Source organism: Rhipicephalus microplus, chromosome 3 (genome assembly GCF_043290135.1).
Source record: "Rhipicephalus microplus isolate Deutch F79 chromosome 3, USDA_Rmic, whole genome shotgun sequence".
Taxonomy (NCBI): Eukaryota; Metazoa; Arthropoda; class Arachnida; order Ixodida; family Ixodidae; genus Rhipicephalus; species Rhipicephalus microplus.
This window is the reverse complement of record NC_134702.1, coordinates 132,734,180-132,750,007: the sequence shown is the minus strand read 5'-3', so window position 1 is coordinate 132,750,007 and position 15,828 is coordinate 132,734,180. Positions and strand designations below refer to the sequence as shown.

The window sequence follows — 15,828 nt, the reverse complement described above, 5'->3', positions numbered from 1 at the left end:
ATATGGCTGTACTCTTTAGATCGGGCGGTGGCAAGCGCCACCAAGCCATAATACTTAATGACAAAAAAACTAGATTTATTTTTGTCCTTAAAAATTGAGTTTGAGGATTCGTACTTTGCAGTGAAGAGTTTAATTTTCACTCATGCCTTGACTTTAGCCACCAATCAGATAACCTCCTTCTAGTTAAGTCTACCCGCTTAAAGTCTATTTTGCCCTCCCGGTGCCTAAACCCCAGTGATTTGAAAAACTCTGCGCCATCATCCTGAACTATAAGGTGAAGCCCTTTACAGAACATTATCAAGTATTCGGCATTTTCTTCTTCCTCTCCACACGCACTGCATACTGTGTCTACCCCTTCGTATTTGGCCCGATATGTCTTGGTTCGCAGTACTGCCGTCCTGGCCTCGAACAGTAGAGAATTACCCCGAGTATTATCATAGATCCTTTCCTTGGCGATTTCCTGCTTAAAACTTCGATAAATCTCTAGTGCGGACTTCTTAATCATGCCCATTCTCCACATGTCAGTCTCCGTTTCCTTCACTTTCTTAACCGATAGTTCTTTTTGGTTTGGCCACCTGCTGTTTTCTAAGTATTTACCAGTCAATTTCCTGGTTCGCTTCCTCCATTTTGTATCGACATTCTTCATGTACAAGTAGCTGAAAATCTTCCTAGCCCAACGCTCCTCCCCCATTTCTCTCAATCACTTCTCAATTTTTATCTTGCTGCTAGCTTCCCTGCCCTCAAATGATGTCCATCCCATATCACCTTGTACTCCCTGATTTAATGTATTCCCGTGAGCTCCTAAAGCAAGCCTACCTATTCCACGTTGCGTAATTTCTAATCTTGCTTGAACTTCTGATCTCATGCACAAGACCGCATTGCCGAACGTCAGCCAGGGAACCATGACCCCTTTCCATATTCCTCTCACAACATCATACCTATTGTAATTCCACAGGGCCCCATTTTTCATCACTGCTGCATTCCTGTTACCTTTAGTCGTCGCATATATTTCGTGTTCCCACAGGTACTCGGTCCCAATGCTTATCCATACGCCCAAATATTTGCATTTATGTGTTATCCTAGCGTGACCTCCTGTATTTTAAGCTCACTACCTTCGTTGTCATTGAAAATCATGACTGCTGATTTTTCCTTACTAAATCTAAAATCTAACCTATCTCCCTCATTACCGCAGATGTCCATCAATCTCTGCAAATCTTCCTTGTTGTTGGCCATTAGCACTATATCATCTGCGTACATTAATGCTGGTAGTGCCTGATCAATAAGTTTTCCTTGTTTGACTAGAGATAGGTTGAAGCCCAGTCCACTTCCCTCTAATTTGGCCTCTAATCCTTGTAGGTACATCATGAATAATAAAGGTGACTGGGGACACCCCTGCCTAAGCCCCCGTTTTACCTCTGCAGGCTTGGATACCTGTTTTTTCCACTTTATAACTACCTTTTTACCTTTATAGATATCCTTTAAAAATAAGTGACTACATGTTCCACGCCTAGTGTGTCCAGTATTCCCCACAATTCCTCTTGAACCACGCTATCGTACGCTCCCTTGATATCCAAAAATGCTAGCCACAGGTGCCTGTGTTTCTTTTCTGCTATTTCGATGCACTGCGTCAGTGAGAAGAGATTGTCTTCCAACCGCCTGTGTTTCCGAAACCCATTCTGCAGTGCCCCCAGCACACCCTCATCCTCTATCCATGCCTGCAGTCTTTCCTTTATAATCTGCATCGCCAGCCTGTAGACCACTGATGTCACTGTTATAGGACGGTAGTTGTTTATGACAGCTTTGTCCCCCTTTCCTTTATAGATCATGCTCATCCTTCTAAGTTTCCATCCATCGGGAACTTCACCATCGATTATTATTTTGCTCACTGCCTCTCTCAAAGCCTGCTTAGACTTCGGACGTAATGTCTTTATCAGCATAATTGGAATGCCATCTGGGCCTGTTGATGTACTACTAGGAACCCTTTTCTCAGCCCTTTCCCACTGTCGTTGTGAAAATAGAGCCATTGCACCACTTGATTCGTCCTTGTCCATTGTGGTGCATAAAGTACTTTGTTGAAATTTTTCTGTCACCCTTGTTCTTATATATTCAATAGCTTCGTCCCCTTCTAGCCTAGCACCTTGGGCTGTAGTTATAAAACTCTGCTCTAGGCTCGTATACTTGCAGGTGCGCGCCGCGCTGCGTTGCTTTGACGCATGAGCGTTTTAGGGTGTCCGGCGTACCTCCATCACAAAAATTGAGAGACGCAGTCTAGTCTGGGTAACGCATCGGCATAGAGTAATGTTACTCTGTTGCATCGGCGCGAAATACAGCATGTCGCACCTGGCGTCAGACTATGGAGTGCTCGCGTTTTGCTAACGTAGCATCGCTGTGCCCAGCGTGCGCGCGCATCAGTGCTACACTGGAGTATATTGGACCCTTCATGATGCGCTCGCGGCCGTTTTGCTAGCTCCACATATAACAAATTTGGTGTTAAGTGACATCAATGGATGACGAAATAATGACTGGTGCAAACATGATAATCCCGGCACGCGTGTCATGTAAGCACATGACAACAAACCACGCTCATAGCGTGCTCGCGGCCGTTTTGCTAGCTCCTCATATGCTAAATTTGGTATCACGTGACATGAATAGATGACGAAGGTGAATGGCACATTCAAACATGATAATCATAACACGGAATTCATGCACGGTATGGCTTACCTGCACCTCGTAAGGTTGTGCTGATTTTGAAGGGACGTATCAAGATTTCTTATTGATGCTTCGCATATCATCGATTCCCACTGTACGTAGAATCTGCCAATTTTTTCTTTTGTTCGAACCGGGATTCGAGCAATCGACGTCGACCATGGACGGCACAGGATAAAGCGCAATGGGGAGAGGAGAGCGCTGACACAGCGTTGGGGACGGAAACCGGCCCTCTCGCGTCAGGCACTGCGCCGTGCTCCCAACCGGGCTGCAGAAATTAGGTGCCTTCTTCCTCTTCTAACTACTACCACCACCACCTGTCACCCCCTTGAATCCCTCCGAACTGCTTTGCTTTAGGGCATGGCACAGCGCTTTTCGGTGAAAGTAGACGGAATGTGAAAGATGAAAAGTGGAAGAAGAAGAAAAAAAAAGACAGATCCCACTTACATTGGGAATCAATGATTTGCGAAGCACGAATGAGAAAGGTTGATATGCCACTTTCAGATCACCACATCATTACGAGGTGGAGGTAAATTACGCCATACACGACTTCCGTGACGTGATTATCATGTTTTGATATGTTGTTTCCCTTCGTCATCTATTCACGTAACGTGATGCAAAATTTAGTATATGTGGAGCTAGCGAAACGGCCGCGAGTGCGCTATGAGCGTGGTATGTTGTCATATTCTTACATCCACGCGTCTCATGATTATTATGTTTGCACCCTTCAAATACCTTCGTCATCCATTAGCGTCACGTAACACCAAATTTGGTATATGTGGAGCCAGCGGAATGGCCTCGATTGCATAATGAAGATCCCAATATACTCCAAGGTAACGTTGGCGCAAGCGCACGCTGGGCACAGCAAGGCTACGTTTGCCAAACGCAAGAACTCTTAAGTCTGACACCAATCGCGACCGACGCGACCAGCTTCCGACGGCGCGGCCCGACGTCAACTTGGGCTATGCAGCGACATGCTGCATTCGGTGCCAATGCGTTACTCCGAAAGCACTGCGTCCGCCTCTTTTCGAGACGGAGGGACGCCAGACGCGCTGAAACGCGCATGCGTCAAAGCAACGCAGCGCGCGCCTGCGAGTATATGACAGGACCGGCGCCTGGCGCGGCAACGCCGACGTGACGCGACGAAACGAACGCCGGCGCGCATGCACGCCGGGTCACGTCGAAGTGTATTGGTGCCTTGACTGTGGCATGTAGTCATGTTTTCACATGACACGCATCTAATGATCATCATGTTTGCATCAGTCGCATACCTTCGTCATCCATTGACGTCACGTAATACAAAATTTGGCATATGTGAAGCTAGCGAAACGGCCGCGAGCGCATCATGAGTGTGGCATGTAGTCATGTTAATACATAACAAGCATGTCGTGATTATTATGTTTGGATGTGTCATTTAACTATGTCGTCTGTTCGTGTCGCGTAATACCAAATTTGGTATACGTGAAACTAGCGAAACGGCTGTGGGCGCATCATGAGCGGAGCATCAAGTCATGTTGTTACATGACACGCATCTCATGTTTATCATGTTTGCACCACTCTCATAACTTCGTCATTCCTTCAAGTCCAGTAATACCACATTTCGCATAAGTGAGGCTAGCGAAACGGCCGCCAGCGCATCATGATCTTGCATGTAGTCATGTTGTTACATGACACGCATCTCTTGATTACCATATTTGTACCAGTCAGATACCTTCATCATCCATTCACGTACCGTAATACCAAATTTGTTGTATGCAACGCTACCGTAATGGCTGAGAGCGCATCATGAGCATGGAATGTAGTCATTTGGTTTCATGACAAGCATGTCATAATTTTCATGTTAGGGTCAATAGCTTGTGTTCGCCATGCAAACACGTCATACCAGTTTTGCAACATGACATGTGAATGAAACTACCGCAAGAGCAGCAAGATTATGACATGTAAATCATAACCTTCATGGCATACATGTCATGATTATCATGTTGTGACTATTTAAATATGCTCGTCATATATTCGTGTTATGCCATAGCAAGTTTGGTATTGATAACAATATCGAAACGGCCAGGAGAGCTAAATGTCGTAGGCGCGGATAGATAGATAGATAGATAGATAGATAGATAGATAGATAGATAGATAGATAGATAGATAGATAGATAGATAGATAGATAGATAGATAGATAGATAGATAGATAGATAGATAGATAGATAGATAGATAGATAGATAGATAGATAGATAGATAGATACGCTAAAGTCGCCGAAGTTTGCTAAGAAATGCTTCGCATTTAAAAGAGGTTGTGGGCTGGAGGTCCCTCCGTCGATCTGCTTGATACAATTGGAAGCGAAAAATTTCCCTAGACGGTGCCGAATTTCCGTTTTTCCTTAAGTACAACCAAAATATCCTATATCTGGGGAAATTTCTCTAGAGTTGGCAGCATTGTACTCAAACCTAGGCTTGCCGCGCGCGCTGCACGAGTAATGTTGGTTGCCGGCAATATATAAGCACTCTATTTCAACTTTCCACGTAACTCTAGCCAGACCTCTCTTTTCGTGTAATTGAACAATAAACAATGATGAAGTAGGTGTAAATTTACGTCGGCCTGATACATGCTCTTTAACACACACATAATTTATCGTAACCCTGCCTAATATTGAATGCTTTTTGATTATAGCGAAACCTCATTATTAGTGGTGTTCTGTCGCATGGGATGAATTTTTATTACCAGAACTGTGTATTTGTAAAAATGAACTGCATCGCACACAAAGCCCGAGCGGCCGTACATGAACACATCAACGGCTCAGTTACAGCAGCACAGCTGAAGAACCGAGGCACAGAGCCGCTGCCGGGTTCTACCGTCAAGCTTCTTTCAGGAGTATGACATGGCTATACTAGGAACGACCGCTGGTCGTCACAAAATGCTTTATGCTCTGCAGATTTCGTCGTCGCTAATTTTCACACGCACAAAAATGAGTGGCTGCTATCCACGCCGTTGAAGCTGGCGAGCGGCCGACTTAAACGAACCAGACGGTTCGCAATCGTGGTTGATGTTGATCGCAGTGCATGGGCAGCTGTATGTTGGTTGTTTTTCTCCAGAATCCAGAGTACACTTTATTTTCAACAGTTTTGTTGGGGGACCCCAGGCAAAAAGAGGTGCAAACAGCTTGACGGGACCTGGGGACCTACAGAGGGCAGCAGATGCAGCGGATTCCATACAGTTGTAAGTCTTGTCAACAAAATCAAACAGCATAATGCGAAGAAAATCTAAGTCACATACAAGGAACATCGGAGCACTGGTACAACATGATGCACACAACATGAAAAAAAATATATCTGCATCAAGTAATCACGCACATCTGATTTGAACACATTTGAAGGGGCATTGAAATTTCTGAGTTTTTAAGGAACTGTAGAGTGATGGTATGCAATACTGTAGTCTAACTCTACCGTAGTTATTGCGTGTACGGGGTACTGGTGTTTGCCTATTACGTATGCTATAGTCATAAAGAGTGTGTTCTTCATGTTTCGGAATCATGTTTTTATGCATATAGAGGGATAGTTTATAATGGCGTAACTTGGAAGCTTTTAGCATATTATGTTTAATGAATAGGAGAGCTGGGGTTGTAGGCTTGGGTGCCCGGCAAAAGTTTCAAAACTCCTTAACACCTTCTTTTGTGTGCCTCTGCCTAGTATCGGCGCTCGGCTTTGCATTGGTCGTCAGCCACATGGTGCAGTAGAAACAATTTAGGCGGTCATTCATTCCAGCAGCCTTCATTTTATGTGGAACACATTTTTTACTTCGCCGGTGCCTGGTGCGAGCTTGTAGAGCTCGCTACGGTTGACAGCCAGGGCGCCAGGGCGAGCTCGTTACGCCGCGAGCTTAATGTGACCGACGTACTGAGGTCTTATTTGCAGCTCGTCAACTACCGGTGATACTTTGAGAAGCCACCATCGCCAGTAGTCGAGGCGAGTGCTTCGCCAGCGCAGCTTTCGACCGGCGCCAGCCAGCTTGCTGCCGAGGTCTAGTGAAGCCTACTTCGTATCGCCTTGAAGATTTAGATAATGAAACTCTATAAGAGCCTACTGATGATCTGAACAGCTTACTGTTGTTACCAATGAAATTATCTTTCTCAATTCTTCGTAACTCGGCAATTCAAAGTGAGGTATGAGGTATTCGCGGCGTTTCGCGGTGACAAATTACCGATGTCCAGTGCGCTTCAGCGGTGCGAACGTTCACACTAAACACAGATCGGTAATTGCGAATTCTGGCTGCACTGAAAATTTTGTTGTATGTCACACACACACACACACACACACACACACACGCACGTACGCACGCGCACACACACACACACACACACACACACACACACACATGCACACACACACACGCACGCACACTCACGCACGCACACACACACGCGCACACACACACGCACACGCACGCACACACACACACACACACACGCACGCACGCACACACACGCGCGCACACAAACACACGAACGCACGCACGCATGCACCCTTGTACACGTCACAGTCAATCAAAAATGGTTTTCAAAAATCTCATAAAGAGTTCCTAGCTACGTAACCTGAAACTCCGTGGGGAGTTGAGCAAGGTCATGTCGTTTATAAACGCCATCATTAGCGAGAGCGTTTTACGACACGTGCCATGTTCACTCCGCTACCAGAAAATAAAAACTAGGGCATGAGAATTTTGGGGTCGCATAAGCTGGAAAAACTCCCATCTCGACAAACGTTTGCGTATAGCGAGTTCATTTTGTATATCCCCTTCAGGCGCAGCGTCCACATTTGTGGACGCCAACTTCACAGCTCAATATCTCGAAATTTACTTTGAATCTCGCGCGCAACCAGTGCTCTCTCTATCACTACATGTTGCTGCAGCGACCCGTGGCGCCATCTGCCGCAGCTGACACAAAATAACTACAAAAACAACTCTCAAAGATGGACGCCTCCACGTTTTACGGCGGCGCACGTAAGTGGCTCTCACTTTTCAAGCCCTTGCTATGTTTCATTCGAGGTGGCATGAAATTATGCACTTGTCAGTAAGAGCTAAGAGATACCTCATGCCAATAAACAAGACTTTTGCAACTAGAAACTATTTATAACGTCAAAAAGGGTGCGTAAAATACCGCGTCCACGATCGTGGACATTGCGCCTTAGTGCTGCCTTTGTTGCAGGGCAGCCATTTCGCACCGTGTGCGCAGATATGATGGTTATGTGTGATTTTTTGTCTCCAGGACTTGAAGATCATGCTTCAAAACGTCAGAAAGTTGATGATGCGACAGCAGAAGAAATCCTCATGAGAATATCAAATGGAGATATCTCAGATGGCGACTTTTCAGATGACGAATTGGAAGCAGAAAATGAAGAAAACATAGTAAGTTTGCTCGAGATTGTGAGACATTATTTTGTGTTCTCGGGAAACATATGGCACCAAACTGTCTAAAGGTACTTTGACCCTAATTTACGCTGTTTGTTTCAGCCTGCCAATGGTCAGGTGACCGCATCCACGACCACAGCTGCACTGCCTGCACGACCAGACGCCACGGTCAGCTCGAACGCACCTGCGGCATCTACGAAGGCTGAGTTCAAATGGGTGAAGAAAGATTTTGCTCCAAGTGATGTTGACTGCCACTACAATCCTGAAGTAGCCTCGACATGCCAGCAGCCACTTGTGTATTTTAGCAAGTATTTCACCGAACAGATATTTGAAGACCTTGCTGAATTCACAAACAGGTATGTCCTGCAAAGAGACGGTGCCGTATTAGCCACTACAAAAGAAGAGATCAAAATATTTTTTGGAATGCTCATGCTGATGGGTGTTCTGAAATACCCACGCGTCAGAATGTATTGGCAAACTGCAACGAGGATTCCCGCAATAGCCGATTCGATGGGCGTGAAGCGATTCTTCAAAATCAGAGGCGCTCTCCACATAAGCGACGCTAATGAAGAACGGGACCCGAACAGCCAAGACAAATTTTGGAAAGTTAGGCCGTTGCTAGAAGCTGTCAGAAGCCGCTGCTTACAGCTTGTTCCCTTGGAACAGAATAGCATCGATGAACAGATGGTGCCGTTCACAGGACGCATTGCTGCAAAGCAATTTGTGAAAGGAAAACCGAACCCAGAAGGCGTGAAGGTTTTTGTACGCTGCAGTTTTGACGGTCTTGCACATGACTTTGAGTTTTACCAAGGGAAGGGAACGGGAGTGAGCAAAGAACATGCACATCTTGGCCTTGGTGGCTCCGTCGTAATGCGCCTTGTTGAAAGCCTCCCGAAGGCACAGAACATCAAGTGCTACATGGACAATTATTTTACGTCCGTGAAGCTCTTTCTTGAGTTAAAAAAGATCGGCATTTTGGCTAGTGGCACAATTAGGGGAAACCGCTTGGCAGGATGCGTCATGAAAACAGACAAGGAAATGAAGAAAGAAGGACGGGGAAGCTATGATGAGCGGGTTTCCCAGAACGACGAAGTTGTCCTTGTTCGTTGGCAAGACAACGGGACCGTCAACATGGCTTCTACCCACCTTGGAGTTGGAAATATTGGCACCGTGAGAAGATGGAGCGAATCCCAAAAGGTCCACGTTGACATTGACTGTCCAGAGGTAGTCCTGGACTACAACAAATACATGGGTGGAGTAGACAAACTAGACTTCATCATGTCCCTCTACCCAATGCGGACGCGAACGAAAAAGTGGCCTGTGAGAGTGATTTCCCATTTTGCATCTTTTGCGCTCTCCAACAGTTGGCTTGAATACTTAAGGGATGCCAATAAAGCAGGGCTACTAAGAAAAGAGACACTGGACATGATGGCGTTCCAAACAGACGTCGCGAATTGCCTGCTGAACAGCAATAAGCCACAAAAGAAGCGTGGACGTCCGAGCAATGACAACTCCCGAACAGTGAAAAAGAAGGTACCCAATGCTTCACCACTACCAGTCAGCACTGTTCGCTATGATGGGATTAATCATTGGCCGCAGCAAGTAAACATGGCTAACGCACAACGCTGCCGGAGAGAGGAATGCACATCCAAAAGCCGTGTCCGCTGCAGGAAATGCAACATTTTCCTTTGTCTGACATCTCAGAACGACTGTTTTTATTTGTTTCATACCAAATAGACTCTTTCTGATTATTTTTGCGGAAAAGACTTCCTAAGCAGTGTTCCTGCAATGATTATTTGCGAGCCTCCGAAATAAAAGCGTTTGTTTTCTTCTTCTCCACCGTTCATGGGTATTGCAACAAGGAAAGCGAGATGTAAAATATGTATTTACTAGAGCCTATACAACAGGCAGTATGGCGAAAAACCCACGCACAAGCCATGGCGCACCTTCGTCGTCTTCCTTTCCCTGCGTCTTCGTGCGCGCGCTTGGGTAACGGTCACGTGACAATATGACTGCTTTGAGGCGCAATGTCCACATATGTGGACGCCATTGAAAAATTGAACCAATGAATTTTTTTCTGAATTTCTTGTGGATTCCTTCTTTAATAGCGTTATGTATTCATAATCTGAACAAAATTTTTTTTTCGCTACGTCAGATTTAATTCGCGCCTGAAGGGGATATCGAAAAAGAGAGATTCAGATTTAGTGCCAAATTCACGCGCTACCGGTTTTGATTTCATTTCTGTTGCATAATATGCTAGATTCTTTGCTGTTAGATTCTCTGTTAGGTCCAGCTGTGGTGGTTTAGTGGCTCAGGTACTCGGCTGCTGACCTGCAGGTCACGGGATCAAATCGTGGCTCTAGCGGCTGCATACTCGATGAAGGTGAAAATGCGGTAGGCCCGTGTGCTCAGATTTGGGTGCACGAAAGAACTCCAGGTGGTCGAAATTTCCGGAGGCCTCCACAACGACGTATCTTATAATCACGTGATGGTTTTGTGACTTTAAATCACACATATCAACTAGACATTGTGTTAGAATAAAACTGATGTGATTGCCATTAGGAACAAAGTTATTTGTGTTCTCTTTCTTCCCCGAGTCCTGTGCAAACCGATAGTAGTTACCAAAACAGGGATTACGTATAAATGTCTTGACATTGGGATGCTTCGCCACCGCACAAATATTTTGGTTTCCTCGAAGTCACCTTAAGCTTTTACTATTCGCCACCTGCTTGCGAAACGACATGAAGGAGCAAGAGTTACTAGTCAAGTTCGGCATTCTTGACAGCGAAAAAACGTTGCATCCCAGTAATCGTGAAGCAAGACTTAATCAAAGAGTAGCAGCGTTGATAGGAGCGAACCTTCATATTGTCCCAGTAGGCTGTAGAAGTGACTAATAATATTTTTGTGATCTATATACTTATAGGTTGACAAGTATTCACCTATTTATTATTATCAAAATGTTTATGAGGCATGTAGGCATCTTCAAACACAACTCAATGCGCTAATTGCATTAGCACGCTAATTGCTTGAATTTTTTTGTGAAGAAAGAAATCCCACTGTATCTGGAAAATAACACACGACGACGCGAACTACGCTACCACCCACAAAAGAAAACATTGCATTTATATAAGATTACTTCGAACGAGGCCCGTAGACAGGATTTTTTCCGGGAGGGGGGGGGGCACTAGCTGAAGACCCCGACTATTTAGAGAAGCATTTTTTTAGAAGCGAAGCTTCTTAAGGCGCGTTTAAACTAGAGAGACACGTCGCCGATTTTGGTCTGCGGGCTGTTTTTTAGGAGTTTTTTTTCTTTTTTCGTCAACCTATGTACGCTGCAAATACATAAACAGTCCCCGGGTGGTCTCTCGAGGATCCCGCTCGTGCCTTGTCTTGCTCACAGTATTTCGTTGGCCGATTCTGTAGTTCGGTTGGAGGCACATACAGCGAAACCGACTAAACTCGCGTACCTGCACATCATTTTGAGCCATGCTCCTCGCTCTGCCATTGTCCCTTTCCGGGTAACCAGCGCAGCCCCCGCCATGATTCATGGTAACCAGGGATGGGGTTGGTGCACACTATAGGGAAGCGAAGAAAAGACCTCCATTGAGTGCTCGAGTGGCCTATTCAGACGCCGTGGAATCCTCGTTAACTCCCTCATTGTTAACTCCCCCATGATAGCCCACTTCGTGGTCGTTTGAACCAAAGACATGGGGAAATTTTCACTCAGCCACCGATCTCCCGAAGACACGCCGACGACCGGTCTGCCGATGCGTTTTGCTGGTGTTTACGGTCTTTCATCATGTTACACTACGATGAAATGCTATCTTTTGAAATGTCGTCATGTTCGTCAGCCTCGTGTCACCATGGGGTCTTGCGCAATCGTCGGCGGGTGACTCGTCGGCCGATGGTTTGCATCTGCCTCGTGTTTTCGACGGGCTCGTGTCAGTGTCGTGTTGCTCTAAATAGTGTAAACGCGCCTTTACGGTTTAGGACAATCCCACGTCCTTCCGGCAGCGAAGTAAGCCCAGTATATAGACAGACAGACAGACAGACAGACAGACAGACAGACAGACAGACAGACAGACAGACAGACAGACAGACAGACAGACGGACAGACAGACAGACAGACAGACAGACAGACAGACAGACAGACAGACAGACAGACAGACAGACAGACAGACAGACAGACAGACAGACGAATGGACGGCCCCTTCGCCCGACTCATCATCATGCACTCCATAAATATGCTGTGATTTTTTCATCGCAATTGTTTAGGCAGAACACCCTACTCCAGCACAACTTCAAGGACGGGGGCACTAACCTCTCCCCTGGCTACGGTCGTGCGTCAAGGAGTCGCTTGGCCTGGTGTCAGCTGCCAGAGCCAGCATTACGCTCTTAGCAACGGTAAAGGACGATTGCCAACAACATACGTCTGGGTATCTCAGGGGTTCTTTCGACTCAATTGCACGCCGCTATCATTCATGTCTCAAGGTCAAGTGTCCGCACTGATAAAGCGGTCGTGGTGCTCGTCTGTTTACAGCCCTATTCTGCAAGACCATCGCCTCCTCTATAAAAATGCCTGCGACTTGAGCCGAAAAGCTGGTTCCCGGCCCTCTCCGGTTTTCTCCTCCTCCGCTGCCCAAAAAGTGTCCGCGTTGAGCGCTTGCTGTGGCGGCCGCTAAACATTGCCGCCTCTGAGATTAAAGCACTGTTTACTGCCGTCTCGGAGGCATCACGACGTGTTTTTCTGATGGTGTCACTTCTGAGTCGAGCGGAAGTATGGATGGATGGATGGATGGATGGATGGATGGATGGATGGATGGATGGATGGATGGATGGATGGATGGATGGAAGGATGGATGGATGGATGGATGTATCCCGCCGTGCCCTTTAGATCGGGTGGTGGCTTACGCCACCTAGCCATAAAGTTAAGTACTATCATTGTGTGTTTAAGGATAAATTTCACTCGCGCCCCGATTGTAGCCACCAGTCAGTTAGCCCCCCCCTGGTTGTTTATACCCGTTTAGAGTCTATTTCGCCTTCACTGTCCCTAAACCCCAATGCTTTGAAAATTTCGGCGCCATTATCTTCGACTATAGGGTGAAGCCCTTTACAGAACATTATCAAATGTTCAGCCGTTTTCTCCTTCTCTCCACGCGCACTACCTATCGTAACTGTGTCTTTGTATTTTGCTCGGTACGTCTTGGTCCGCAATACTCCCGTTCTAGCCTCTAAGAGCAGAGAACTACCCCGAGAATTATCGTAGACCTTTTCCTTTGCAATTTCTTGCTTAAAGGTTCGGTAGATCTCCAGAGATGGTGTCGTAAGCATTCCTATCTTCCACGTGTCCCTCTCTGTTTCATTCTCCTTCTTCTTAACCGATGTTTCTTTTGGCTTGGTATTCTGCTGTTGTCTAAATACTTGCTTGATTTTTTTAGTTCGTTTTCTTCATTTAGTATCGACATTATTCATGTAGAAGTAACTGAAAACTTTCCTAGCCCAACGTTGCTCTCCCATTTTTCTCAATCGCTTCTCAAATTCTATCTTGCTCCTAGCTTCCCTACACTCAAACGATGTCCATCCCATGTCTCCCTGTACCCCCTGATTTGGGGCATTCCCGTGTGCTCCCAAAGCAAGTCTACCTATGCCACGTTGTTTAATTTCCAATCTTGCTTGAACTTCTGATTTCATGCACAAGAGTGCATTGCCGAACGTCAAACCCGGAACCATGACACCTTTCCAAATCCCTCTCACAACTTCATATAAACGTCATAGTAGTGTCGGCTACGAGCGCTCCTTGTGGAGGAAGCATTCAACCACAAGAAACCTCCCGTCCCCATTGGAAAGCGTGCGATGTCACAGGAGTCTATTTGCAGTAGCCGTTGGTAAGACTAAAAAATACGAAACTAATCGGCCGAGGGGGAGAGGATGGCAGACACGGCGATTCACGTTTTTTTTTTTTTGTGACTTCACAGTGCATACGTTTGGGAACACTGCATCCTTGTGCGCGCTGCAGGTATGCGAAGCGACACTTTTCACGGGGTTTTTCTATCAGCTGGAAAAAAAAGTTGAGCACGTAATGAATATGCTGTGGAAAATAGCACAGTTAGGCGTGAAGTAAAAGATGCATACTAAGGCCTTTTTGACCTTTTGTTAATTCGTTGATTACTAGTCGAGTTGCAGATGTGATTGTGAGTATTTATATAAACGTCGCTAACAAAAAAAAATCCTGGTTACTAGTTCAGTCTAAGAAAGAGAAAACAGACAACCATCCGTTTGCAGCAAGAAGTGACAAGACAATCCGTACGCATATCTCACAAGGAAAGCTTCTTAATTGCCAAAAAATTCACGCTGGTTCGGGGTTTGAACCCGAGACCTACGCCTTTCAGGGGCGGTCACTCTAGCAATCGAGCTAAGCAGAAAGGTAGCTATTTGCAGCATGAGGGCGAATTCAGCGACAACTCGAAGCACAATGAGACAAGTAATGCAAACGAGTTCTGCCAAAACCCGCAAGGGGACGGAAGGGCATCATTTTTGTCGGGCTTCGAGTCGCTAGTGAATTTGCCCTCGTGCTGCCAATTGCTGGCATCCTGGTTAGCTCAATAGCAAGAGAAACCGCCCCGGAAGACGTGGTTCCCGTGTTCGAACAACGGGAAAGAACGAAGCAACCAAGAATGTTTCTTTTTCAGAAATCCACTGGGGTTTCCTTGTGGCTTCATGCTACAAGCGAATGGTTCTCTAGTTTTTCTTTGTTAATCCTTCCACCCACTTGCGTGTTCCCGCGCAACTCATTTTCATTGGTTCCTTGTAGAAGCTACTACGTTTGCCTTCAGTAGCCCCATTTGACATTTTAAATACTTGTAGCGTAATTATTATAACGTCTTGCATGAAAGTTTGCTAAGCAACAAATGCAAGGTTGAAAAGCAACATCACACTTCTTCACATGGAAAACCTGCATACAGCGAAACAATTACGCGCGCACATAAGCACCTTATCGCTTACCGTAAACACGGAGACGATCGTCCGACTTGCAGCAGCAGCCCGCACGACCAGAACCAGCACTGACAATGACATCCTAACGCACAACAGCTTTGCGTGTTTGCTTATCGCTGCTCAATATCGGTCACCTGTTACCGGACGCCTGGCTTCAGTTATGCACTGAAGAACGAATGCTCAGCTCTACATCCGTTGTTATACGTCTCTGAATATGCGGGCTTCTGCTCTTTTAATATCTGTGGTCAGCCCATTCTCTTACCAGTGAGGAAGCCACTTATCTGAGTATGGCGTAATACAGCAGCGGGAACATCCACCCATATGCAGGGTGTCCCACATAACTTGAGCCAAGAATTTGAAAATGAAAGACACTTCAGTGGCGAATTGAACCAAACCCGTACTACTCGCACTAGCCTGTAGGTACAAAGGCTATTTTTTATTTCTTCCCATACTAATAATAAGTAACTTTTAATTACCTTTTTTTTTAAAATATGGGCTGGAAACCCCAAATATGAACACTGAGATGTAGAGCACTTTCAGAAACCACGGACTAAATTGCTTCCTGCACGATACGTCTCACGCTTTTATTTTTTTTTTCCGCGCTGTAAAGAAAGCCTACAGCAGCACTACAGTTGTGTTCTCGTGGTCCATCACACGGTTTCTTTTCACGTTTCGCGGGCTTTCTTTACAACGTGAAAAAAAATAACAGCGCGAGACGTATACTACAGG

At 45.9% G+C, this 15,828-nt stretch overlaps 1 protein-coding gene across 1 annotated transcript in view; it reads right to left on the bottom strand.

Annotated features, from left to right (window-relative positions):
- The window catches only part of LOC119171658 (monocarboxylate transporter 7), an 84,117-nt gene extending 68,925 nt beyond the window's left edge, over positions 1-15,192 (bottom strand). Inside the window, exon 1 of the mRNA XM_075890240.1 lies at positions 15,109-15,192. The gene's annotated coding sequence lies outside the window, so the exon portion shown is untranslated. The remainder of the gene's footprint in view (positions 1-15,108) is intronic.
- Positions 15,193-15,828: the final 636 nt, after the last annotated feature.